The sequence below is a fragment of the Lissotriton vulgaris genome, chromosome 1_1 (genome assembly GCF_964263255.1).
Source record: "Lissotriton vulgaris chromosome 1_1, aLisVul1.2, whole genome shotgun sequence".
Classification (NCBI taxonomy): Eukaryota; Metazoa; Chordata; class Amphibia; order Caudata; family Salamandridae; genus Lissotriton; species Lissotriton vulgaris.
Genome location: NC_141685.1, coordinates 2,142,028,974 through 2,142,055,279, shown reverse-complemented (window position 1 = coordinate 2,142,055,279; position 26,306 = coordinate 2,142,028,974). Strand labels below are relative to the sequence as shown.

General features: G+C 44.7%; 1 pseudogene; it reads right to left on the bottom strand.

Annotated features, from left to right (window-relative positions):
- Positions 1-25,533, bottom strand: part of LOC147751733 (uncharacterized) — a 28,782-nt pseudogene extending 3,249 nt beyond the window's left edge.
- Between the last annotated feature and the right edge of the window lie 773 nt (positions 25,534-26,306).

Below are 26,306 nucleotides of genomic sequence, written 5' to 3'. Positions count from 1 at the left end.
TATTTCATATGCCGACTTGCTGTTTAGTAAAGCAGTCCAGGACCACCGAACTCGCCCCTTCCTTCCAAGGGACGATACTTGGAATTTTCAATCATATTCTATCCCCAGCTCGGTCTTTCACCTAACCTCAGGCTTTCTATATTAACAGGTAAAGTGTTCTCATTCTGGACATCTGGTTCCAACCGATTAAACCCATTGAGTAGGACGGACACCTCTGGGACTTATAAACCCTTTCTCCAGCCTTACTAAGTATGTGTCATGCTGTGACATGTACCACAGATTTTAGCGAATGTGACCATGGGGTTACATGTGGCTAAATCTAGCTGTATGTTAGTACGACTACTGTTAGAGCCTTGCAGAACCTAGGCCTTTTAGTTTTAAAATTATATGTACAATTGTAATTAATTTCTTATTAATGTTTTTGTTTCCCACATTAATTAGGGAAGGGATTTTTCCACTCTGCAATGGCTAGCTTTCTCAGGGGATCAGCAGCTATAAACGTCCTTATTATTCTCATATCAGAGGAACTGACATGGTACAATAGGGACACAGTCTGTGTACATACTGAAATATGAACAAAAACATTTTTACCGCTCATTGTGAATTAACCAATAGCCATCCATGAATGGACCCCTTCTCATGTCAGAGTCCTCATTAGAACTACCCCGCCAAGGAAACCACTATCCGCAACACCACCACTGAGCATAGTGCATTCTTTGGACAGAACACCAAGAAGGCCGTCACTAAGGCTGACGAGATGCATTAAAGTCCTCTCAGCCATTTTGGACACCATAAGCAGGAAGGTCTTTTTGTGGGAGGAATACACTCTTGATAAAAAAGGTCTGGCCGAGCAAGTTTGGAAGCTATTGTACGCCTGGAGTGGCTCATCAAGTAACTCCGGGGGAGGATGACATACTTCATCTTGGTTATCCCTTTCTGCCTTTCAAGAGGTGTCCACTGCAAGAGGAACTAGGGAAGCAATTGCTTCAAATGAATGGTTTCTTTCACAAACAAATCCTCATCAAGTCCCCTGAAAAAATCTCTACCTTGGTGGACCCATTGAAGCAAAAGGACAGTGGGTCTTCACTTTCAGAAACAGGAGGTCCCCTTTTTTTAAACGATGAATGCCTTTGTGGATGGCTGATGTGCTTTTGTACAAGAACTGTTTATGAAAGCCAGGTGGTCTCAATAGAGTTAAACCTACACATCAATGTCTTGGAACTAAGGGACGTTAGAAGAGACTCCAAGGCATCAGCAATGAGTGGGCTGAAATGCTCAACCAGACATTCAGAGTGTTTTGTGTCAGGTGTGGAAACACAATCTAAACCAATGGAACATGTTTTTTCTTTTTTTGGAGCAAATCAAAATGCCATAAAAAATGCTTGCTTGCCTTCAGGCAATAACAGCAAGGATCCTTGAGTGCATTTTTAACCACCTTGACAAGCGGATATTTTCTTGTCTCCTTCACTCACCCCAAGAGCAGTCAGAGGGAACTGTGCCACCTCATCGTCATAGCACAGGTTTGGCCAAAGCAATACTGATGCATAGATAGTCTCCACCCCCCTGATCTCCTCATTACATTGACAAAGCACTCAAGCCTCGTGTAACAGACAGATTCAACACCGCTGAGCATATTGGCCCGATCCTTACTACATTGAGCTCTCCCATCTAGACATTCTCGTGGACTCTTAAGAAAATATTTCCCAGTCAGGAGCAGCTTCTTCAACCACGACATAAAGAGCAAATTGGCAAAATTTAAAATTTCAATGAGACTTGTTTATTGTGAATTGGTATGACATGGTTTGTCATTTTTTTGTTTTACCTTGAGTTTTTCAAATTGTGAGTAATCCACGTTTGATTAGCTTCATATTTCTAACTTTGCTTTTCCTATTTTTACAGTTTATGGATTTGTATGTTGTTTCGGACACTCATTCATTTTTTTTAATCGGTAATGTACTTTTACATTTAAGTACCACAAAACTATTTAGTAACAAGAGTTACCAAGAGACCTGTATCATATGTAAGAATATTGAGCAACAATGTTGTGCTACAAAAAAATTATTGTATTGTATAAAATGTATATGTAAATTGAATAAAATGATTGTATTCCACAATATCATGAAATTGTGATTAAATGGGTTTCAGTTTACAATTTCTTACTCCACTTTTACATACCCTGAAGACCTGTGTACCCTAAAGGTACAAATATGTGGAATTGTATTTTCTATTTTGATTTTATAAAGCACTTTTTCATCTGAGAGCTCTGCAGAGCTGGGGTACAAAACAAATCTTGGAAACAGTCAATATTTGAAAGGGTATAACCAGGTCTTTACTGCTCTCTAAAATTTGAGCAGACTGGCCTCAGGTTGGATAGTAAAAAATAAAAAGAGCTCTGCCTTTAATCTTGAGCCTTTTTACTCTGGAATTTAAAAAAGATGGTGATCCTACAATCGTAACAAATCAGGGCATACTGACTTAAAACTAGCCGTGAGAGATTTATTTGTGGTGCACGCAGTTAAATGGATTAGCCGCACAGATTTCAATGAAACCCCTTGGTTAATGGGAAGCCAGTGGAGAGAAACAAGCTTGGGACTTAAACAGTACTGTTTTGACAGGCCAAAGTACTCAGATAATCAAGGCCAGGATCTTCCAACATAAGAGCAGGATTCCTTGCAAAATCATAACTGCGCCACAAGTGGAAGACTTTCCATAACAAGGACACTCAGAAGACGACATCACGTGGCAAGTAATTGATAGCCTCCATCCCAACACCAGGGGAGGCAACCAACAGACAATTCCCAATCGATTGGAGTGTAAATGGATTTATAATTGCAGGACTATTGAGAATGGACTGAACTCAATTGATGAATGGAATACTTGTACCTAGCACCTATCTGGACTAACCCTACTCCCCTGGTACCACATCCCTCACTGCTGCATTCTCTGCATTAACCTCCTTTTATTTGACTGTATCTGGACATATTCATTGTGTACGTGTTTTACATGTGTTTAGCTATTGTATTTGTCTCTCCTTTACATTCTTCCTTTACATGTTTGGAACTATACATACCATGTCTGAACCATAAGACCATGATGTGCCACCACACTAATCCTGCATAACAATGAGACGTGTTCCACCCCTTCCCTTACTATGCCGCCCTTCAGCAATTCCGCTTCAGATCCTTAATCCCAGCATACCATGTCTGGAACCATAAGACCATGATGTGCCACCATGCTAATCCTGTATAACAATGAGACACGTTCCCACCCCCCTTCCCTTACTATGCCGCCCTTCAGCAATTCTGCTTCAGGTCCTTAATCACAGCACACACCTGCGCTCCCTGCCCAACCCATCCACGTCATAGCATGGGTCGTGCTCCTTTAGCCATACCTCTCCAGACGTCAGCTCCGTGGCTCCAGGCTCTTCGATAACTGACCGTCTCTGAGGAAGGGCTTCATTCCCAACCGGGACTCTAACACAGTAAGTTATACTTGGTCTCTTCTTCCCCCTCTCCCACCTATGTAGACACGCCAAGGTCCTGAAAAATTAGGCTAACCCCTTTCACTGTTTTTGTTTTCCAGAAATCAGACACAACTGAAGTGTTTACTACGTGAGTACTTCCCCTAACACGGCCTCCCTTCCCTGTTTACAGTACCCCTCTTAATTATTTTTTTCGTAGGCAATACCTACTAACGGGTACCTTAAATTAACTTCAGCTCACTACATTTTTGTGAGTATACAGTGCTGCTTTAAATATTTTCCCCTGAATTCATGGTGCTTGTTTGATTGATTGCTCCTTGTCTCGTGACAGTTACAACCCTTCAGCAATAACCAGTCGAAGGGGACCAATGAGACTTCCACACTGATAATTGTGCTCCTCCAGTCACCCAGGCACGCAGGAGTAAGCAGTCACCATACAGAATCCTCCCCCCCCCCCCCATCTTCCCTAATTGTAGGGCCTTTATTTAACACTGGGCTGACTTTCTTTCAATTTACAGCCTCAACCCTGCTGTTGCCCCAGAACTACTGCAGAACGCTTCTAGATTAAGGCATCCATTCCTTTACTACTTCCGGCTGGAAGTAGCTCTGCACCAGCGGTATACCAGAGGCCTTATTAGTGGGTAGTGGCCATCGGTTAATCAATTAACCAATGAACCCATTATATTTTACTCTCGCTCCTCCTCACTTGCCCCCACTGACTTTTCGCTTGATTTAGATCACAACAGTCGACCCACGCATGCGGCTTCCCGTGACTCCCTACAGAGACCATGCCCCCTCCTGGGCCAGTGACATCCTCCGGCGGAATGTCAGAGGCCTCATTAGTGAGTAGCGACCATCCGTTAATCATTTAACACTTAACCCCTTACTCGCTCTCCTTTCCACTTGCCCTGACTTTCTGCTTCATTTAGATTACAACAGCCGACCCACGCATGCGGCTTCCAGTGACTCCTTACAGAGACCACTCCCCCTTCTTGGCCTTTGACATCCTCCTTGCCAATTGAGAGTAAGTTCGCCAAAATGAGGCTTCATGCATGATTCTTACCGCTCACTACTTAAACGTGACCTCCCGTCCTCTTTTTTAAATATCTGGCGCCTCGCGCGTTCCTCTAGTCACTGGGCTTCTACACTGACCACCTAGACCTTATTCTCTGTACCTCACGCAACCTAGTAGGTTGGTCTAATGTTATCAATTGTTATAACCACTGGGTGCACTTATCCACTGCTACTAATACAGCTGTAGGGTCCATATTGTAACAATGTATTGTTCCCCTTAAGTTTCAGACTGCTCACTGAAGATGATCTTGATTTTTTTAAGATCGAAACACCGTTGACCCATACAACAGGAACTCCTATTGTTTATACTCATGTGGAGTTCCATTTGTCTTGTCAATGCAATGTTAAGGTTTTTAATCCACTATCACCTTGCCACATCACGCTCCTTTCACTTTTTGTGAGCACCTGAATATTACTTCGAGTATTAAGTTTAACTTGTGTAAAATAAACTTTCTATTTCACACAACATATGTTCCCCTTCCATGTGCTTCCAGTATGACTAATCCTCGAGTTTAACGTAAGTAGCTAGTGCCCCCTTTGGGGTTCACACTTTTTGCTCTGTTATTCCTAAACATTGACAGACCACTAGCCATCCTCTCAGCAGAATTTTGATTAACTGTAGTTGGTTGCCTGTCAAATCAAGGTAGACACCATTACAATAGTCCAACCTAGAGGAAATAGAGGCATTCAGAATCAGTACTTTCTAAGAAAAGAAGAGTGTGACACACTCGCAAATGAAAGAAACACTGCACCTGTTTGACGTTTGAGACTGGTTTAATTTAACACCCTTTTTTTCATTCATGATACTGTCCTCCGGTGCTTGAAGTTTTCCAGCAACTGAGGATACACGTTTCCAAAATGTTGATGGAACATAAGGTAGTAAAATTTCAGCTTGGACCCCATTTACTCTAAGCTTCAAATTATTTAAATCATTGATTAAAAATGATCCATGTTTTCTGTAAGTTTCTTGCGATCTATGAGCTAGGTATTCTTGGTAGACTTAAAAAGTGTAAAGTCATATTATTTATTGAAAAGGGCCAGTTGAACAACATAGAGATTATAGCGATACCACAAGCTAGTAGTCTGTGAGAATAAGAAAATGTGGAAATCCCGATCGTTTGAGTTGTGCATCCAGAAAATCTTATAACAAATGTAATGTAGTAATAACTCAAATATCTCCAAAACTCTCAATAAGGGTATTGTGGTTTATGCAGGACAGCTAACTCCACTGTCTTCATGTTGTAGCAGAAGCACACAAAAAACTGCTTGCATTTCATACCAAATGTCCTCTACATATCTGAAGTTGGTTAGAAAGATTGTTCTCCAGTAAGTTTGAGACCTGTGGATTTGAGAATTAGGGTGGTGATTGGCCAACACAATGGGGTCTAGGGAGGGCTATTGAAAAAAAAAAAAGAAAGAAAATAGGCCCAAACCTCATGTATATATAATTAATTGGAACAGAGCTTGTTCTTAACAAGGTGTTGACAAGGCTCTTCTAGGCCTTATCCTTGGGAAAGTAGAGTCTTAAGAATTTTACCAGGAAAAGCATAGGATCTAATCTTAAATCAACCAAGAAGAATCCTCTCCAGATAGCCGAAATACCAGACTCTATACAAAAAAATATTGGGCTCAATCCAGTAAGTATTAATGTTGTTAGTTTTTCTGATGTTCACAGCTGATGGAAATCCTGATATATTACCATATAGACTTCAGTGAGTTGATTGCAACTTTCATTTGATAAAGTAATATACCTAGAATATATAGGAGTGCTAACTTTCTTTTGGAAATCGAGAAATCATAGTGGATAGGTTGAGAGCCGAAATTGGAGCTACTCTGCGGGCCAACCGAAGATTAATTCCCTATGTCCCAAGAGACATTCACCTCCATGATCCTCCGAACCTTAAAATATTTGCCTTTTTCCACATTTCCACCAATGCAATGAAATGATTGCTGCATTTGCTGGACTTACATAATTGTCTCAGATTCTACATTACCAGGTCAAGTGGCTTTAAAAAACATGATCAGCTACTGGTCCCTTATAGACACCCTTACAAAGGGCATCACCTCTTCAAGCAAGATGGGTGGTGGCTATTTTAACATGTTTTGTAAAAGTAAGTCACCCTCTTCGGGCATCTAGAGGTTTAATTGTACAAGGAATGGAGCAACATTGGCTACTCTCTATTTAAGGGTACTACTAGTGGACACCTTCATCTGCTTCAGTAAGGAGAGCCTTTAGTCTTCCCCCTCCCGCGGCAATGCATGCACATTATTGTAGTATACTACTTTCTATTCAGATTCAAGTATGTGACTATTAAAAGATCCACCTTTCACACCAATGCTTGAAATTTGAGATATGTTGGCCTCTCGGGTTGTGGAATTTAGTTCAGTCCTACCTCACAGGAGTATATGTATTTTCCACCTCACTGGAGTTTGTGTTTTTCTAGTGAGGCAATTTATTACATACATGGTTCTGATTACGGTCTTTAAGGCACACAAAGGTCTCACACTGCTGTACAAAAGTACTGTGGGGCTCCTATCTGCATGATAGGGAATGATTAAGGAATGGGCATCTATGAAAGATACGAAGGCTGAATGTTTTTTTTAACAACATATTTTATTGATTTTACAAGGTATATGCCGGGTTGCGTCCCGAAGGATACATTTTGATGGATATATGTAACATTACATATCACTGATCGTAGTTTCTGAAAAACGTCTGTATATAACAAAGGCTAAATGTTTTTACACATAAGTTATTTCTTTTTTCCCATGCTTGGATTGTATTTTGAATTTAATACAAGTCAACTAATGAGAAATACCATATAGTACATCATCCTTTGCAACACAGGCCTTTACCATTATGCAGCGCATTAGTGAGGCTCTGTTCTTACTTCCCTACTCGACCTGAACAACCTTCTTCACTGATAGTCATAAACGTAAAATATTCCCACCCATTTGTGGGGACCACAGAAAACATCTAAATATATAGTCAGTCTTTAATTGAAGGTACACACCGGTGTGTCCATAGTTTGGGGATACCTCCATATTCAGCAAGACTGGTCCGTTTGTACTGCATTTTTCTAGTTTACTGTCAAGAAGCTCCTATCTTGGGCTGAGAGAGACAGACGACAGCAGCAGACTGTCTTCACCCCCTGAGTGTTTAATACACTAATAATCACAGTGGAGATGGCATCATGGGTGGCTTGTCAGTATAGCAGATTTGATTCCCAGTTTACAGACATTCCTGTTTGGGGCCATTCACCAATGCAGCATTCATCTAAATAGTACTGCCTCATGTGTTCCTTATAGGTCTCCGATTGACTTTTCTTTTCAACATCTTGGGTGTTAAAATAGTCCTTTTCCAGCTGGAGAATGAAATGTTGCTTGTACTCCTAGTGCTGCGTCTTAGGTATCCTCAATGTATTCATAAACAAAGAATATTCCAACCCAATCTTCGGGGACCCAAGAACACTTTATTCCAAATATTTAGTCAGTCTGTGGTGGGAAGTAGATGCCTCAATGTCCTTAGTCTTGTGCCGCCTTCATAATTAGCAAGACAGGTCAGCTTTTACTGCATTTTTCTAGTTTATACAAAAGGTTATTCTTTAATACAATAAGACGATATTGCATCATCTAACTGAAGACAGTGCTGTACACTCTTCAAAATAACCTGTAACCTACACAAGGCAGAGAGACAAATTAATAAAAGGGTGCCTTTCAGGTCAAAAGAGCAGACTGTAGAGGGAAATACACTGTTACTTTAATAAGCCTGCAGCTTCTCCTTTCCAGGATGCATTTTCTGGCAGTTTGCCTCGCAAATGTTGTAAAAAAATAACAAAAAGCGCCCTTACGGACATGGAGGACATTTGCCTCAAGAGGAAGATGTAAGCAGAAGAAGACAGAGAGGAGGTTCATCTTCTAAGACCAAACCCACTTCTGAAAAAGATTCCCATAGCGGGAGAGCTTAAAAGAGACGGCGTAAAAAACATCGCCACTACTATTCTGATCGGCTCTCGTCTTAACCCAGACCACTGATGAATGTCGGCAGTCTGGGGAGAGGCGGGATTATCGCCCGGGGGAGATCCGGATAGTGAGGCAGCGGCATTGAGTGGAGACAAGCTGGGGGCACAGAGACACCACCATGTTTCTCAGAGGTCATGCAGAAATGCCTCGGAGAAACGCACGTCATTTTCGGGATTGAGGGGCGTGGTTTTCGTTCTCTCTTCCCATTGGCTGGAATGTAAAATTCAGCCAATGGGAAGAGTGGAGAAAGAACCTAAAGAAACACGCCCCTCAATCCCAAAAACACGTGGCTTAAATGGACAGACGCCCCTCTCCTCCAATGGCTGGCCTCAGTTTAGGAAGCCAGCCAATGTAGGAGAGGGGCGGGTTCAAGCCCCACACTGAAAAACATAAGATCTCGCCAGCAAGACTGCGCAAGCGCAGCCTACGCAGGCCGAGACCTAAAAAAACGCCCGGCCATGCTTTAAGGTGGAGAGCACCGCGCTATTTGCACCTACAAAAGCATTTAAATCATTGACATAGAGTGAAAGCACCCGGCTAAGCTGTGGGATAAAGCGCGACAGGTTCGCAGCGTACGCACAAAAGAAAGAGGGGCTGAAATAAAGTGAAAGCGTCCCCCAGCCGGCCATGCTGTGTGATAAAGCGTGGCAGGGGTGCAGTGTATGAAATGAAGTGGGGAGGGAGAGTGTTAAAAAGCTAATGATATGGCACTGCTTGTTACTCCATAGTAAAAGAGAAAGAGAGTAGAGGGCACTGCAAAAAAAAACAAGATTGGAGCAGTCAAGGGTTTAAAGCCCGCAGGAGGTCCTTCTTTCCCTGTTTAAGCAAAGCAACCAAACTCGGGGATTCATTACTAAACGTAAGGTACACGCACTACAACATTATCTTGGGAAGATTACAAGAGTTGCCTCTTTCCTTCACAAACCCCATACTCCAACACTAATGTGCATAACATGCCTTTGTATGTGAACATTTATGATTATATGCCTCTAGGTTTGTAGTTCTTTAAATACCCTGGTATTTGTAATAAGCAAACTAATCACCCCTGAGGGTCTCAAGGCGCTGGGGGCCATTTGGGAGATTAAGCAACCTATGGCCCAAATACTGCAAGAAAAAGCAAATTATACGACACGGTATTATTAATTATTTAGTGCTGTATAAATATTACACAACTTATGCAAAGACTTCACCTTATTGGTAGCAGATGAACAGCCAAATACAGCTGTAACCAACTGAAAGGTGACCAGCAAACCTTTGCAGGACCGATGCTGCCAGGTTTAGTAACTCGACCAGTGCCAGCTAGAAAGTTGATGGTTACCAGTATATATATATATATATATATATATATATATATATATATATATATATATATATATATATATAGCATTTCAGTACCCTTTCGCAAACAACCCTACCACCTGAGGGAACACTACACATGCAAAACGGACTATGCTGTATACATGCTGACATGTGTATGTGGTAAAATATACGTAGGGTCGACCATTCACCCAGTGCATGTGAGGGTGTTGCAACACCTGAGGGCGATTACAAACAAGGACCCAGCTTACCCTGTAGCTAGGCACATCCACGAGATACATGGTGGAGATGCCAAAGGTCTAACCTACTGTGTCATAGACAATGTCCCAAAAAATGTTAGGGGCGGCAACCGCAAACTTGCATTGCGCCGCCTGGAATCCAGGTATATTATTCTGTTGAATTCCAAGATTCCCGCAGGGCTGGATGCTGATGAAGCCCTAAATTTGCATATCTAGAACAGCTTACCTCATCTTTCCCAAGTACCCCTTAACATCGCATACCAGATTGCGCGATAAATTACATTAAATCACACTATCTGTCACATGTAGTCACATAGCACCCTGAGTAGATATCAACCACCTCACTTGCTTCATTGGTTCCCCTTGTATTCTATACGGGATGAGGGTTCATTTACATGTAGGGGGAGTAAATGCGCACTGGCGCGGGACTGTACCTCTCCATTTGGTTCATAATTGACGTTAATGGAGAAATGTCCGTGGAGGCTCACTCTGACAAACAGAGGTCTTACTTACCGGCTGCACGAGGACGAGTGATAGCATTGCAACATGTTCTGCCTCTGCCGTCAGGCCAGCAAACCGATTTCCGATGAAACGGAGCCCATTTGTATGAATCAGGTCCGTGAAACCAATCACAGATACGGGTTTAACACACCTCCCCTCAGATACGCCCGATCCTCGATGACGCAGGTCAACATGCAGGGTGTCACGGAATACGGGCAATTCTACTAATGATTAACTATAAATAAATGTAGAATATAAGGATCAGCAACGCAATATAGTATGCTGATAAACATGATGTAAATGTTTGATTAATGCATGCCAATGAACGTGACATTTAAAAATGTACTAAAAACGCCAAAAAATGTCAGTAACAATGTAAGCAGTCACGTAATCGTGTGGGTGTAACTCTAAGTCACCATGGCAACAAACCAATGCCAATTAGGGATGACAATTACGACTCATGTGAAACTTGAAACATGTATATAAAGCGTTACTTTGCCTGGTCAGATGTTAGTGAGCAAGGCGGAGGTAGCCGCCGAAACGCGTCTGAGCAGAAGTTGATTTAAAAATAAACACCCTTGAACTGAGATACACGGAGTCAGCGCCTTCTTGGATGGTGAAGTTTGGTGTGGTGTCAATATATATATATATATATATATATTGCGCTCAAAACAACCTTGCGAATCCAAGGAAGAAAAGACAGCACTCGGGGGGGTACCAAATTCACACAGTAGTTTTATTCACCACAAGCGTGCCACAGACGCGTTTCGGCTCTTAGCCTTCGTCAGTGTGTGATTTACACATTGAAAACCGGTACATGTTATATATTTTACAATGTGAACAGGTTACACCTCTCAGTCGACATCGACAGAGGACCAAAGCACTCCCAGCTAGCGCGGACGCCATCTTGGAACGGTAAAGAATATACACACATTCCTATTCACAAAGAATGCACTGCATATGATCATACCTACAGATAGGTAATATATATATATATATATATATATATATATATATATTTGTAAATGCTGCACCTTTTATGAGTCCACCTCACAGGGATGCATAGACTCCGCATTTCATCCAGAAGTGAATCTTGTTTACTGCTGAGGCAATGGAGAGTCTCGAGCGCGCTGTAGATAATTATTATTACTTTGACCTACCCTGATTTCCTGAGCTCTCAGCGGGGCTCGTCTTCTCGTGACCCCGGCTGCTCCCTTCGCACTAATGGAGACGCTTACTTAAGCGAGGCGCCTTTCCAGGTATCAGACTGTGGAAGAGGCCTAGTCAGCTCTCCATCTTTCCGAGGTCGGTAACATGGGTATCCCAACATGCTTGTTCACCTTTAAACTACCTACATGTGAACCAACCGTGCGAGTAGATTTTTCCAATCTACTGTTGACGTGAGCTTTACAAAAATATACTTTTTTGGGAGAGGTTGGCTGCATATGGCCAATTCTGAAATGTGTCGTCCACAAATGATAGTTGGAAGGTCTGTATACGTTCCTATTTCGATTATTTGTGACGAGGCCACCACAGGTTTCCAGACAACAAATCTTTTCATATTATGGCATAAAACAAAGGGCTCTGGGCGCCACCATTCAACACAAAGGGTTCCTCCTATCAAGCACTTAGCCATTTCCATTACTGTCCAGAACAGCTGATTCCTGCAGACACGGAGCTGTTGACTAAGCAGGCCCTCAACATGTGTGAAAACACAGAACTTAGTGAGATTGTACTCTCGCATTTATATAGCACTTTGCCTCAACGCGGGAGAGCCGAAGGACAGATAGGTATTTTTAGCACGCAAAGATGTGCATCAGTGCAAAACACACATTGTACCACTATGCGCGTGCATCAGTGCAAGACTGTGCAAAACACACACTGTACCACTAGGCTATGGAACACTGACGCATACATAAGACGTACGAAACCCATGGAAAATACAAGGTGTGCAGTCTTAGACCTTACTGATGGACACGGATGAGATGCATTCTTACACGGACGGTCAGGCTGGAGGACACATTCTTCAAAACTTTCACTGCCTGGCTGTACTAAACAAGTGTTCACGTGACTATTTTTTCCAGCTGTGGTGTACAAGACGTAATGCCCAACCGGCTGGCAGTGCTGGGGAGGATAGTGTGTCATGGGCCCTACAATGTCAGATGGTATCCGGAAGATTTCTGGCATCAAGCATTGCCTGTCTGTGCTGGAGGTCACCGAGGGATCCGAATACTTGCATGCCGTTAACTGAGCAGATAAGAGAAGGCCGTGAAACAAAGGTGGTCTGGCACTGCAGTGCTGGAGAGCGATGGAGTCTCGTAAGATGTGTGGTGGGACACAGAGCTGCAGGAAACCTGCTAGAAAACATGGATGGTTCACAAGACTTGCTTTCCTTGGTGGCCTCTGACTGGACTGGGCTAAAACGCAGAGGGCATTAAAGGATTTCTTGGCTGCACCACATAAAAGAACGGTCCAAGAGTCCCAAGTTGTCGGGCAATGCTGATGGACAATGATGGCTCAGGAGACCTGCCGGTCTAGCTGTGCTGGAGAACATCGACGGTTCAAGAGCAGTGCACTATTCGTCTGTGCTGGATAACACGGAGGGCGTTCACATGCTGCAGAGTAAACAGAGGGCGCTGAAGAATTTCTTGGCTGCGCTGGAGAACAAGGAGGGTTTAGCGAATCCCGCCTGGGCGGCAATTTAAGTGGAATGCATTACAAAAACACGTCAGAGCTTGCATCAGTGATTTCCCTCATGAGCGAGGAGGGGGTGCGAGGGATGAGTGAGGATGGGGTAGCAGGGGAGGGAACATAGCCTGGGGGAAGCTGGCTGGGGAGGGGGAGGAGAAATCCAAGGAAGGCTGTGTGCCGGGAGAGAGAGGGGAGGTGCTGGAGCTGGGGAACAGATGGCCGTGAAAGTTTATGGCCCAAAAGCGCGTGCCTGTGGCCACGTGAACTCAAAGAAAACCGCACAAAAAACCCGTGGTTTCACGGGTATTTTGAGCACTTGAATTCTCGCCATTTCCCAATGGAAAAGGCGAGACCTAAAAAAAAAAAAAAACGGCCACCATTACTAAAGCCCTACCAGTGCTCTTTAGATAAATTGAGCAAAGAGTTCTCCCGAAGGGCTAATAGAAGCTAAACAGTGAGGACACTGTAAAAGGTTCAGTCCTGATGGGTGGTGACAAATGTGGACAAGGCAGTACTAAGGAGGGACTAACAAGCCTGTTAAGGAATCAGAAGCAACCATTTAGCAAGGACAAAAACATGAGCCAATTGAAAAGATGGGCAGAAAGTGGGCAGAACTTCAAGTCCATACCCCAGTACAGCATGTCTCACAGCAGCGCATGCGCTGCCTAGGATCGACCTAAAAATGTTTCGGCCAGGTAAATGTAGACATTCCCAATTGCTGCTTTATGTGTGAGCAAAGGTGTTTTAAATTTCACATGGAAGGCCACTGGCAGTCTCTGATGTTTCCTTACGGCTTGTAATACACGAGTACATTTAGGTACATTAAGCATTGCTCTGGCTGTTGCATTTCGAACAACCCGATGCTTTGATATTTTATCTTTGGGGGTTCCAGCTACAGGACATCTCCACAGTCTGTAATTCAGCACTGTTAGGTCAATAGCACATCTGAGCCGATTGAAAGCATGTGTGGCTTTAAGAGACGACTGCAGATGTGCACGTATTTGTACCACAATTATATTTTTTTCATAGAGTTTTAGTTATATCTGGCTTCATATAGTGCTAAAATCTAAACCTCATCTAAATGCGCCAGGACACTGTTTCGGTAACAGTGCGCTTAACAAATGTGCAAAATAAATAAATAAATCAGAGTACACATTAATCAGTAAATATAAAAAGATACTCGAAGCAACTTAATTATTTATTTGATGACAAAATGAATATAGGTAAAATACAGACGTGAACGGAAATAAAAAAATATATACCAGAAATAGCGAGCCTTATTTAGAACTTACTAGGATAAAATGTAGTAGATTTGGCTATATGATTTGGCAATATGAAGACTACTGCCCGTGCTATAGTAAGCTGCTTTACGGAGTGCTCAATGTTTAAAGGCTTGTTATGAGAAAATTAAGTATAAATGTAATCGATGTCCGCTCACAACATAAAACAGAGGTGTAGTCATTCACTGAACGGCGGGACACATGGTTTCAAGGCCTCACCCCACAGCTCCGCCGATGCATTAAGTTGCACAGCCTTAAAGGCAGCCTCTATTTTTAAGCTCATGCCTTTCAAATTTTGAATGCTTAGATAGGTGTTTCATAACTGCTAAGGTTTCCGATAGCCACGTGTGACATGTTCCTAATTTCAGTGTAATTGTGTGTGATATTTCAATGACTATGAGTAAAACTTTTTGTGAGCAAAATCAAGCAATGAAGACAGGGAAAACATAAAAATATTAGCAATGAACCCCTTGCGGGGAACGAGTAGTTGTTTTCAAGCAGGGCCCACAGGCTCCATAATGGTTTACCGCAGGACACAATAAGTGCGTCTGAACAACGCTGAAAACGACGTAGTACAGTGAGCAGACACTGCAGTGTGGTAGTTCAGAATAAATGTGATCATAAATGTGCGGCGCACATGTAGTCTAAAAGTATATTTTTATTAGGTAGCATTAGCAACTTTCAAATTATACCTCACTCGAAATTAGGCAGAGAGAGCACCAATTCCGTGGCCGGCCTCCACTTACGGTCAAGTTTGGCTCCCGGCCCAACTTTGCAACTGGTGTACAGTTTCAGGTGTGAGTCCTGGCGTGAGTTAAAACAAAAACATACGTGCTTCACTCAGTCGTGTGGGGAGGGGGTGGTTGGGACGAAGGAGGCATCATCATAACACCGGCAGTTCTTTATTACTGCGGTGCAAGAAGCAGTGAGCTGCGCAAGATTGCACCTCTTGGTGAGCAGAGGTAGTTAGTAAATTGTTGAAAGTTGGTGCAGCTTTTTTCCTCGATGCTCCTTCGCACCCCACCACCATCAACATTCCCACCGAACCTGAATCGCTCTGACGTACAGATACAAAGATTACAACGCAGATCTTGCCATACACACTTCAGTAATCTAGATTGATTCCAACTCAAATAAAGGAATTCATTATTTGGATGGCTTGGGACAATTTACATTAAATGCATTAAAGGAACCGGACTCATAAATCTAAATTGAACTGTGAAGTGCTCGGAGGCTCCCGATCCAGGGTCGGATTGGGATTGAAAATCGGCCCGGGCACACAAAAAAAAATCGGCCCCATTTGCATAATGCCTTTTCTCAAATAACTGCGTTGGTGTAATTGCATTAAAAAGAAGGGGGTAAAAAAATGCCCGCATTCATTTACACTGGAGAAACACACCTGAAAACAAGTGAGGCCACTTCTATTCAGGCCCCCTGCACCCGCTCAATATGTGCACACATTAATGGGCCGGCCCAGTGAGACAAAGGGAGTGTGACACCTCTTCCTGTTGCTAAACGGGGGTAATGAGCGCCCATCTGCCTCTAAGAAAGGCCACTCAGACACCCAACGGGGCCCCTGGCTATATTCCAACACTAGAGACACCGCCCAAGTCGCCCCCAGACTGCTAAAAAAAGCAGCCCACAGCAGGAGCTCGGACACCCGCACCCCGGGCATTGCCCGAGTGCCCGCCTTACCAATCCGATGCTGTCCCGATCCACACATGCAGGAATGGACAAAGGACAAACCAAATGTGTGTGACCGCAATACTTAGAAAAGGCTGGGGTGGCCGCCGTACTTATTATAATTAAAATGTTACTTGGGGAGGTGGGCCGCCTTCCTGAAGTAGCCACCATTGTTAAAGTTGAATTGAGGTGCCACGCTGATGAAGGGAAGCGAACGAACGTGCGTAAAGAGCTGTTTAAAAGAAGGAAACAAAAAAAAAAAGTGTAACAATGTGATAAAAAACCTATTGCCGTTCTGTTTTATTTTAACTGTACAATTAATTAAAATCTTTACAGTAAAAAGAGAAAGTGCAGAGAACAGTAATTCTAAAAAAACTTCTTTGCTTGTTTAAAAAAAGGTATACGCCAGAGCTAGTAAAAAAAAAAATAGTATAAATAAAAAAAACAAAAAGCAAAAAAACTGAGTGAGAAAGAAGAAGGATACAGCTCCCACAGTCTTAGTCCCATTGATTGGGCTTTCCCAGCAATTGTATGCGTTAGGACAAGTCCATACTTTCTTCCATATGGGGGCGTGCAAGTGGCACTGTCAATGAAACTGCGTGACGAGTGCACTTCAACTCTGATCAGTTGCTTTTAAGGTGAGACTCCTGAGTGATGGAATACTCTCATTATGGGTTTTTAGTTCTAAACTAATTTGGTGAACGAATTTCGCTAGGAACATAGTGTTGGTGGTTGACAAACACAGGGCTGATGCTTCCGAGCATGTTGTTATGCTCCGATTAAGGCAGATTGGGCGCAGCAGTCGCTGGCATTCATTCTTAAAATGACAGCAACAGATGAGGTGCAGCCAGGATTCCCTTTTGTACGTGAATAGCCTGCATAACCCCCTCTTTGGGCCCAAGCGGGGTTGAAATCTGCTATCCCGAGTGATCAGCCTCATGGATAGGATTTTGCTTCGGGCCTGTGTTGTGATGGCCTCGCTTAGTTATGATTGTGCTTTGCCCACAGTGTACGAGTAGTTTAGGGGTTCAAAATTGGGGCTACGGCGAAGGGATTTATAATCAAGTTCAAAGGAGATTTTGTTCACTTGTTTAATGGCTCTCTTCCAACCGTTCAGTGGGATGTCCTGCCACACAAGATTTTCCTCCACTATCTTAAGAGCTTTATTTGCAATTCCCAGCCTGGTGTGCCATGTCGATGCTGGGTCTTCAAAGATGTATCTCAAGTGGTGTTTAAGGGAGTTAGCCGGGGCCTTTAATATCCTTAGATACAACTTGATAAGGCTCCCTGGCCGATCACTTCAGGCCAAGCTAGGCCAAGCTCCAGCCTCAGCCTGGTTCTTCTTGCAGACCTAGGTATATGTAGCACCGACTTGTAAGCCTTAACTTTGGCAGAGTTGAGAAGTGGGCCCAGCTTCCCAGGGAATGCCAGATGTCCATAGGAGATTGCAGGAAGCAGCTTTGCTCTTAAGGCTATCAGAATTGGGCTAGCGGAAGGGCTGATCAGGTTTTGGCTTAATTGTCTTAGCAAATGTGTTACCTTGTTGGCTTTCGAGGTCAGCTGATTAAGGTGGACATTTGCTTTGGCCCGTTCTGAGAACCAGACCCCCAGATAGTTGTGAGAGGCCACAGTGTGTATTTGAGCATTTCCCAGCTGCCAATGTGCTTGCTGTTTCTGATGGTAGGATCCTAAAATGATGACCTTAGTTTTCCCTTGGTTGATTGTCAGGCTATTGGCGATGTTGAAGCTGTTTAGGGCCGTTAAAGCTCGTTGTAGGCCTATCCTCGTGTGATCTATTATGGCTGTGTCATCAGCGTACTGTAAAACTGGTAGCCTCACTCTTCATAATCTGGGGGCTACTAGACTGGCACCTCTTAGGGCCTCACCCAAATCCGCGTGTATAGATTAAATAGGATGGGGGCCAGCACGCACCCTTGCTTCAGCCCGTTTGCTGTGGCTATTTTGCGAGTGACAGTGCGAGTGCTTGTTTTGACCCGCACCCAGGTGGCCTCATATAGTGACCTAATAGCCTTCAAAAGTTTCGGTGGTATCCCCCATTTTTCTAATTTCCACCATAGGCGTTTTCTGTCCACTTTGTCAAATGCTGTGCTGTAGTCCACAAAGCAGCAGAACAGTGGGGGATGGTTCTTCAAGGTTGCCTTGGCTGAAAGATGTGCTAGCGCCAGGACGTTGTCCATTGTAGATGCCTTGGCCCTAAAACCAGTCTGATACGTTGGTATTATATTTCATCTTCAGCCCATTTTTCTAGGTCGCTGAGTAATAGGTGTGCATATGCCTTGGCCTCCAAGTCGAGCAGGGCGATGAGCTTTTAGTTCGAAGGCTCCGAGCGGTCCCCTTTTATAAAGATGGGAAACAGTATAGAGCCCCTCCAAGAGTCGGGGATTGTAGCGGTCAGGTAGGTGTGGTTAAAAAGCGGAGTTAAGAGTGATGCCCAGACCTCTAATGCCTGTTTAAAGACCGGCGCTGGAATCCCATTGGGCTCCGGCGCACCGTCAATCCTCATCCGCTTGATGGTATTGATGACCTGTCTGGTGTTTGTCCAGGTTGGTGTAGTAACATCAACGTCGGCCGGAGAGCTACTACCCCTTATGTTATTGCCTGGGCTTGAGATGGCTGCTTCTGGGTGGAGGCGGGACTGTTGGACATCCTCAGTTAGCTCCGCCTTGTCCGTTGTCGAAGGTTCATGACTGGGGGCTGTTTCGGAAAGCGGTTTCACATGTTGGATCCAATCTTTTTCGGCTACCCAGTTTTCTCTAGTTGGCCCTCGGTTGCTCAGCTGATTGATGAATCTCCAGAGTCGTGCCAGGTTCTTTTGTTTGAGAAGGAAGAAAACTTTTAGCCATTTGTTTTACAAGTCTGTTTTTTTAAGTTCCCTTAGCTTCTTCCTTAGGGAGGCCCTCAGTTCAGATGTTGAAGGCGCTACTGTTTGGCAGCCCCCTCTTTTCTTTGTTGCGCGAGCCTTGCGCAGGAGTCGTTTAAGTTCCCGTATTTTCTGAGGGCACGTGTTCCGGTTCTTGAGAGGCGCTTTTATCATTGAGTTTTGTGGTTTGGGATTTCCAAGTTTGTTTTGTAAATCCGCAATGATTTGCACCCATCCTGTTGGGGGGGGGGGGGGGGAATCAAATGCAAGCAGACTCCCTGGCTTTGTCTGATCCAGCCATGATTGAAGTTTCCCCTCTGTCTTGTCTGTCCACTTGATTCTCCGCAGGACGGTGTGAGTCTCCTCCCCACTTCACTACCCAATGGGTTGGTAGAGGGTGGCGGCCGGTATGACCAGCTGGAATGATGCTCTTAATGGCCTATGGTCGCTATCCTGCCGGTTCACAACTTCAAAATCAGTCATTCTATCCGCCAGTACTCCACTTATCAAGATGTAATCAATTCTGGACACGTTCCGAAAAGTGGGCTGAGGCTGCCAGGCACTTGAGCGAGATGTTTTCTGTACACGAGTTGATGTCAGTTTGTAGCTGAGAAAAAGGTCGCGCAGGGGAGCCGCCCTTCCCAATCCTCGGGGAAGGGTTTCCAAATTGTCTAGATTTTTTAGTTTAAAGTCCCCCGCTAAGATGACCTGGTGTGTTTTATATTTATTCAGCAAGTCCTCCAGATTTGATGCCAGTGCCTCCAGATGGTCTTTCATTATTATTATTATTAGTATAGAGGCTTTTGTAGCGCGCTCTGTTACTAAGAAAATAGTATCCTGGCGCGAGATGGGTGAGAAGCAAAGCAGAGTAGATCCGGTGAGAAGAAAAGGGGGGAGACCCTATACAGTGATGTTAAAAAGGTGGGTCTTCAGTCGCTTCTTAAACACAGTAATGGATGGGGCTGTTCTTAGATGGAGCGGAAGGGTGTTCCATGCTCTCGCCGCTCTGACCGAGATGGATTGGCCACCAAGCCTGCTGTATTTGAATTTTGGAACAGTCATTTGGTGCAGATTAGTTGATCTGAGAGGGCGGTTGGGAACATATAGGGAAAATCTTTTCCTCAAGTAGACTGGGCCGGTTTGATGGACAGCTCGGTAAGCGAGGACAAGGATTTTAAATAAAATCCTGTGGGCAACTGGGAGCCAGTGTAGGGTGCGGAGAGGTTGACGGACACTTGAACTTTTTGGAATGTTAAACAAGAGCCGTACAGCGGCATTTTGAATAACTTGGAGGCGGTGGATCAGATAGGCAGGTAGGCCACAGAAGAGGCCATTCGTGTAATCCAGTCTGGTTAAATTAGAGTCTGTGAGGGATTGATGTGGCAGTTTAGTACTAGCAGATGGATTGGATGTTTGGTGAGACTCGGACCCCTTATCTGTAGCGCTTGTAGACCAAGCATGTTCGCGTTGATGGAATGTAGCGCAGTGTAGAAGCAGACCAAGACAAATGAGATGCCTTATATTGTCAGGATTTATTTAGAGTCAAAGGAGTATATATTCCAAACTAAACAAGGGAATTCTGGGAGATGTAGTTCAAGTGCATAGGAAATGTAGAATTAGGGATACAACTTTGTCCCACTCTGTTCTCCTCCTCAGGTTTCCAACCAAAACGGAGTTCCCTGGTTTTCAGGCTTGACAGGCCTCCTCGGATACCGTAAAACAAAACAGAAACAAGAATGGTTGTAAGGTGTGGGGTTTTTATGTGTTATATCTGCGCAGGAAGCAAGGGAAGTGAGGGGAAGCTGTACACCAGAACCTTCACCAGTGTGCGTGCAGCTCTTTAAAAAGGTCCTTTTGTGCCCCGTTCTCTATGCACAGTATCAGCACCAACTACTCGGTTCCACCCGGTTTCCCCCCTCCTTTCCCGTCCTCCGGTCCCCGACCCCAAGACAGTTGAATTTTCTCTCGTACCTTGTGCAGCCACGACCCCCGGTGGCCGTGGCTGGCGTGCTCGCGTTGCCAGGTAGGGTCTGGCTGCCCTTCTGTTCCGGCGCTAAGCTCCTCAGCGTTGCAGGTGTCTTTGGCCGTTGTTGTCCTCTTCCCGGTGTCAGGCTCCGTCCCTCCGTTCTCCGACGGCGAAATAAAGAAGGTCCTCACCGGTGTCTCCTCTTGGCTTCCGATCCGTGGTCCCCATGAACGACGTTCTTGCTCGGCGTCTTCCTTTTTTAGAACGCTGGAACCACGTGACTCCACCAGCGGAGTGGCCCAGGCACAGGAATTAAAGGGGCCGCAGTCTTCATTGTCGTTCTGCGAACAGAGAATGGGAGAGCAATGAGGGGAAAAGTGCCCCGAGGGGGCATCCACAGAGTCTGTATCATCACACACCCCTACCCCAGTTTGTTCACGTTCGGGGAACAAAGGAAGGCGGGAAAGAAAGTCAGCGTTTCCATTGTCAATTCTCTTCCGATGCACCACCTCAAAAGAAAAAGGCTGGAGGGAGAGGAACCATCTCAAGATTCGTGGATTGTTGCCTTTGTTGCGGCCCATTGCAAGGGGGCATGATCGGTGTAAAGGATGAAATGGGCCACCTCCAGATAGTAACGTAATTTCTCAATCGCCCACTTAATGGCCAGGCACTCTTTTTCTATGATAGGATATTTCTGCTCCAGAGGAAAGAGTTTTCTGCTGATGAAAAGAACGGGATGCTCAGTGCCATCAGATGACATTTGGGACAATACCGCCCCTAATCCATGTTCAGAAGCGTCTGTATGTAACAGGAAAGCTTTCGAGAAATTAGGAGATCTCAAAATGGGGACAGAGGATATGGTCTTTTTCAGATTCACAAATGCAGCTATGGTACCTTCACTGGGTTTTTGAAAGTCTTTGTTTTTAACATTTTTCTGTAGTAGGTCAGTCAGGGGAGTAGCCAGTTCAGAATATTGTGGAAAGAAACGTCTGTAATATTCCAGGAGCCCCAGGAAAGCCCTAACCTCTTTCTTGGTCGAAGGGAAAGGGGCTTCTGTTATTGCCTTCACCTTTTCAGACTGTGGTTCGATAACACCGTTTTCCCAGAAGGAACCCAAGATATTTCACTTTCCTAAAGCCTGCTCTGGATTTTTTTGCGTTTATGTGCAACCCCGCCGCTTGTAGGGGCTTAAGAACCTGAGTACAATGCTGTAAATGTGTTTCCCAATCTGGACTAAATATGACAATGTCATCAAGGTATGCGGAGGAATACTCCTGATGTTGTTGTAACACCTTGTTCATAAGGCGTTGGAACGTTGCAGGTGCCCCGTGTAACCCAAAGGGTAAGACAGTAAACTCATACAGGCCTGTTGGTGTAACAAAGGCAGTCTTTTCCTGATCTTCTGGCTTGAGGGGTACCTGCCAATAGCCTTTTGTGAGGTCAAGGGTTGTAATGTAGTGAGCTTCCCCCAATCGCTCTATTAACTCGTCGACTCTAGGGATTGGATATGAGTCACACTTTGAAATAGAGTTGACCGCGCGGAAATCAATGCAAAAACTAACTGACCCATCCGGTTTTGGCACTAGGACTATAGGAGAGGACCAATCGCTTTTGGAGGGCTTTATGACTCCTAAGTCTAGCATGCTCTTAACCTCTTCCTCAATCGCCTGTCTCCTGGCAGCTGGAATGCGATATGGTTTTTGTTTTACTATTTTTCCAACCTGTGTGTTTATAGTATGCTCAGCTAACCTTGTTTTTCCAGGTAGGTTAGAAAAAAGATGGGAAAAGGGTTGTAGGGTCTCCTGAATGGTTCTGTCTTGTTCTTCCGTTAAATCAGGATTGACAACTAACTCCTTCAGGGTGGTTTCACCCTGGGACAGGGTTCCTACATGTTGTACATTTTGAGGGGGGGGGGCCTAACCATTTTTTAAAGAGATTTATATGATACAGTTGGGTCTTTCTGGGTTTGATCTGTACTCTATACGAAGTTAAACCCACTTTCTCTGTGATTTTATACGGGCCCTGCCACCCAGATCGTGGTTTCCCTAGGTTGGACGGTAACAGGACCAACACCCAATCTCCTACGTTGAGGTGGCGCCACTTCTTTCCCTGGTCATATAGGGTTTGTTGTTGTCTCTGGGCTTTCTCTAGGTTGGAATCAGCGAATTCCCTTAATTTGTGGAGTCGGGAGTGGAGACTCAAGAAAATTTTTAGTATCTTCTTCTTTCTCTTGTTCCCACACTTCCTTCGTAATCTCCAAAAGACTCCTTGGCTCCCTTCCGTAGAGGAGCTGAAATGGGGAACACCCTAGACTAGCTTGTACCTGGCTCCGGATTACATACAAAGCTAGAGGAAGTAGCTGGTGCCATTCTTTGCCCTCAACAGTTAGGAGTTTTTTCAATGTCAATTTCAATCTGGCGTTGTAACGCTCACAGAGTCCATCCGTCTGGGGACGATATACTGATGTTTTGATGTGGGAAATGTCTAAAGACTTACAGATTTGTCCCATCAACTTAGAAACAAAGGGAGTGCCCTGGTCAGTCAGTATCTCCTGAGGGAAAACAACTCGTGAAAAGAGCTCCAAGAGCTTCTCAGAAATGTTTCGGGTTGTGTGAGTGCGCAGAGGAAAGGCTTCAGGGTATCTTGTGGCATAGTCAACCACAACCAAAGCGTAGAGGTGTCCCTTCTTGGTACGTGGTAATGGACCAATTAGATCCATACCGATTCTTTCAAATGGATTTCCCACAATTGGTAACGGTTGTAACGGGACAGCGGGTGGCTTGTAAGGATTCTTTTTTTGGCACACCTCGCACTCTTGGCAGAATCTAGTGACTTGGGAAAATATACCAGGCCAATAAAAATGTTGCAACAACATCTGCATCGTCTTTTGGGCCCCTCTGTGCCCTGCGAGCAGATGCGAATGAGCAAAGAAAAGAACCTGTTCCCGAAATGCTTGAGGCACTAACAATTGGGGAGTATCCCCTTGTTTCCCTATGCGATATAACAATTCGTTTTTTATGTGAAAAGAGGTAAAGCTATCGGGTGTTTGTTGCACTTGAGTCCATGCTGCTTGTAAGGTTGGGTCATTTTTCTGAGCGTATCTGAAGCTCCGGTCGGTGACCCATGGAGCTTGGGTTAGAAGGGTAGGTTGTGTTCTGGAGGTGGGAGGGATGTTCTGTAACTCGTTTCGTAGCATGTTAAGAAATGAGGTATTGTCTTGCCCTATTATCATTTCCTCCGGTAGACTAGGAACAACCCCGAGCCTAATCTTTATGGTCTGACCTTGGGGAAGGACAACAGGGACTTTGATAACAGGATACACCTTTACATCCCCATGAACACACCTAATTGGTACAGAGTCTTCCACCTCTTCAGGGAGTGGTAATACAATGGACTGAAGAATGACTGACTGTTTGCACCCCGAATCTAGCAATGCCCTCACCTGCACACCCTTGACCTGGACACTTACGTGAAAACTGGGTCCGAGTTCCGCAGAATATAGGATGGAATGGGGTATGCATCCGATGTCCATCGGTTCTTCAGGAGGTTTCTTCCTGGGACAGTTACGTGCTATATGACCCCACTCTCCACATTCAAAACACTGGGGGTTGCGTAGGGGAGGTGGCTCTAATCGGGGTGTTCTTGGTTTTACCGTTTCTAGTGGGGGTTTCAGTGGTTTCTTTTCAGGTCCTACAGGACCACTCCCTAGTTTTGAGAGCTTTTCAGAGTCCCAAGGTAAGGCCCTAGGTTGCGCCCTATAAAACGTGGTGGCCATTTCTACCGCCTGTTCAGTACTCAAATGTTTGTGTTGTTTCAACCATCTTTGAATGGGGTATGGCAAGGCCTCTAGGAATTGCTCTAAATAAATCATGTCCATGATTTCATCCTTTGTTTGGGAATGTGGTCTTAGCCATTTGTCCTCTGCTGCCTTTAGCTTAACATATAGGGTTTTGGGATTATCTGATGTGGTGCCGCGTTCTTTCCTGAACCGTACCCTATATGCCTCTGCATCCAGGCCCATATGGTCCAGTATCAAGGCTTTTATTTCTGTATAGGAAGTATTGCCATTAGGGTTAGCTACTTGGTAGGCAGCTTGCGCTTCTCCGGTAAGAAGTGGGGCTAGGAAGAAAGGCCACTTAGCTTCAGGCCATCCAGGCGCCCTTGCCGCCCTTTCGAAGTTAAGAAGGAAGGCATTGGGGTCCTCTCCTGTCGCATACTTCTGGAGAGACACGTTTGGCCCAGTCCCTGCCCTTATCTACTTTTTGCATTTGGTCTGCATGGTTAGCTATACTATCTCTCATGAGTTCTCGGTCTGCTTGAGCAGAAGTCATCTGCTTTTCTACTGCCCATTCTAACTTCTCCTGACCTCGTATTAACTGTAGGATGAGGTTTTCCATGGTGAGGCGACAAGATCCCACTTCTGACACCACGTGTAGCGCAGTGTAGAAGCAGACCAAGACAAATGAGATGCCTTATATTGTCAGGATTTATTCAGAGTCAAAGGAGTATATATTCCAAACTAAACAAGGGAATTCTGGGAGAAGTAGTTCAAGTCCAAACTAAACAAGGGAATTCTGGGAGATGTAGTTCAAGTCCAAAGGAAATGTAGAATTAGGGATACAACTTTGTCCCACTCTGTTCTCCTCCTCAGGTTTCCAACCAAAACGGAGTTCCCTGGTTTTCAGGCTTGACAGACCTCCTCGGATACCGTAAAACAAAACAGAAACAAGAACGGTTGTCAGGTGTGGGGTTTTTACGTGTTATATCTGCGCAGGGAGCAAGGGAAGTGAGGGGAAGCTGTTCACCAGAACCTTCACCAGTGTGCGTGCAGCTCTTTAAAATGGTCCTTTTGTGCCTCGTTCTCTATGCACAGTATCAGCACCAACTACTCGGTTCCACCCGGTTTCCCCCCTCCTTTCCCGTCCTCCGGTCCCCGACCCCAAGACAGTTGAATTTTCTCTCGTACCTTGTGCAGCCATGACCCCCGGTGGCCGTGGCTGGCGTGCTCGCGTTGCCAGGTAGGGTCTGGCTGCCCTTCTGTTCCGGCGCTCAGCTCCTCAGCGTCGTAGGTGTCTTCGGCCGTTGTTGTCCTCTTCCCGGTATCAGGCTCCGTCCCTCCGTTCTCCGACGGCGAAATAAAGAAGGTCCTCACCGGTGTCTCCTCTTGGCT